This window comes from Penaeus japonicus, unplaced genomic scaffold (genome assembly GCF_977035675.1).
Source record: "Penaeus japonicus unplaced genomic scaffold, GWHDUDI00000001_assembly GWHDUDI00000010, whole genome shotgun sequence".
Lineage (NCBI taxonomy): Eukaryota > Metazoa > Arthropoda > Malacostraca > Decapoda > Penaeidae > Penaeus > Penaeus japonicus.
This window is the reverse complement of record NW_028234412.1, coordinates 83,040-86,004: the sequence shown is the minus strand read 5'-3', so window position 1 is coordinate 86,004 and position 2,965 is coordinate 83,040.

Below are 2,965 nucleotides of genomic sequence, written 5' to 3'. Positions count from 1 at the left end.
AAAAATAATCAATCATAACAATAATCAAAAACACAGGCCCTCTTAGGCAATCCTTCGTGAAGATGCTCGTTTCGACGATTATAAAAAAGGGTTATCGGATTCAGTCTCCTTCGGGGGGATGCAAAAAGGGTTGGAATCTATCCAGGTATCCAAAAGGGTGAAGCTATCCGGGAACGAAAAAAAAAGGGTTGGAATCTATCCGGGAACCAAAAAAGGGTTGGAATTACCGGGGAAACCAAAAAAAGGGTTTTGGGAATCTATCCAGGTCCCGGGGAAAATAAAAGCGTCGGTAAAGGGAGATAAGGGAAGGATGGGGAGGGGAGGGGGGAGAGGAGGGGAGAAATGGGGAGGGGAGGGGGAAAAGGGAAGGGGGGGGAAGATGTTGGTCTTTGTCTTGCGTTTAGCGCTGAGTCGAGATTTGGAACGGCATGTTTTGTAATCATAAAATGGGGTGGTATATATATTTTATATTTAATATATATATATATAATATATATAGATATATATATATATATATATATATATATAGTGTGTGTTGTGTGTGTGGGTTGTGTGTGTGTGTGTGTGTGTGTCTGTGTTATTTATATTTATATATATAATATTATATATATATATTAAAATATAATATATATAATAATATATTATATATATTTATACATATGAAATAAATATACACTTGTGTGTGTGGAGGCAGCGTGTGTGTATGTATGTTTGGGTGTGTGTGTATGTGTGCGTGTGCGAGGTGCATATGTGCAACCTCAAAATCATTCCATCCTCGAAACAACCAACAGTCTCCCTCCTCAGTAAACGCCATTCCTCTCACTTCCTGCAAACTGTTTTAATTTCTTTTTCATTCTCAACAGCGTCTTTCAACTTATTACTGACGGGCCAACACACTCAGCAATCAGGCGACTCCCTCAGACGCACTTCAAACAAGATTTGCCAATCAGAGCTCTCTTTGCATGGATTCCAGTTCTTTGGTATTGTTGCCCTGGGTTTTCCCCTGTTATTATTTTGTTATTGATATTATCACTTTTATTTATCATTATCATTTTTTTTTATTTTTATTTATTAATTATTTTATTACCATTACATTTTTCCTTTATCTTTTTAATTATCATTATTTTTTTCTTTATTCCTTTCATTTTCCTTACTTTTTTTCCATTATCTTTTTACCATTATCATTATTAATTATATTTTTAAATTATCATTTTCCTTTATCTTTTTAAATTATTTATTATTTATCATTTTTAAAATTATTACCTTTAAACATTATTAAATTATAAAATTATTACCTTTTCTTTATCTTTATTCCCTTTTATTTTAAAATTATCATTATTACCTTTATAATTTTTCCAATCTTTTTTAAATTATCTTTTCCTTTAAATCTTTAAACCCAACCTTATTAATTATATTTTTTTTTTTTTTAAATATTTTAATTATCATTTTCCATTATCTTTATTACCTTTTCATTATTTCCTTTAAACTTTAAACCCTTTATCTTTAACCCTTTTCATTTTTACCATTATTTTTTAATTAATTAAAAAAATTATCATTATTCCCAATCATTTTTCCTTTATCTTTAAATTACCATTATCATTTTAAATTATCATTATTACCATTATCATTATCTTTATTATTATGATTATCATTATTAACATCATTATTGATATTGTCAGCTTCATAATCAATTATCATCATCATTACCATAACATCTATTATCATTAAATTTTTGTTGTCTTTATCATAGTAATTCTTCTTTATCATCACTATCATCATAATTATTGTTATGATTATAATTTCATTTTTATTATCATAATTTTATTGTTATTTTTAGTATTATCATTATAATTATTATGATAAAAATTATTATTATTATTATAATTATCATGATCATTACCAACCCCTTATTCCCCTTTTCATTTTCCTTTTTCAAATTTCCTTTTTCATTTTCATTATTAAATTATTTTTCCTTTTCATTATTACCAATTTTCAATTTTTACCTTATCATTTTAAAAAAATTTTTTTATTTCCTTTTCATTTTACCCTTATCATTAAAAACCATTACATTTTTACCATTATCATTATTACCATTATCATTATTACCAATCATTATTACCATTATCATTATTACCATTATCATTATTACCATTATCATTATTACCATTATCATTATTACCATTATCATTATTACCATTATCAACTATCAGCTTCATAATCTATCAGTATCATCATTATAATCCTTTTCACCACTATCATCATCATTATCACAACTATAATCATCATCACCATCACCATCATTACAACCATCATCATCCTCAACCACCCATCACCACAACTCATCAACAAGAACAACACATCAACATACATTCAACATACCGCAGATGATCCAAAGAGTACAAGCTCAACATTGCATATGAAAACGCATGGAAAACGCATGGAAAAAGGTAGGAGGTATTAGCATATGCTGATGGTTTAATCTTACTGGTCTGATGATATTGAAATATTTCCCTACGGTGTCTGCGGCCCTAAGTATCCTTCCACGTTTATGTCTTTTAATCATTTCGTACTAATTGTGGTTTTGACGTTTCCAAATGAAAATGTCTTGGGGAGAAGAGAGAGTTTCTGATGGATGGCCTAAATGCCTTGAAGTTAACAGAGCGTGAGAAAGGATCATATATCTGTTGCGAGTTGTAAGAGGTCTTTCTTCTTCTTTCTTCCTTCTTTCTTTCCTTAGAATGGATGGATTGATAGATAGATAGATAGATATGAGGGATAAGTGGGGAAAAGAGAGAGAGATATATAGAGAGAGATGGGAAAGAGAGAGAGATAGAGAGAGAGAGGAAAAGAGAGAGAGAGAGAGAGACAGACAGAGACAGAGATAGACAGATAGAAATAGAGAGAGAGAGAGAGAAACAGACACAGAGAGAGAAAGAGAAGCAGAAACAGAGAAAAAGAGAAACAG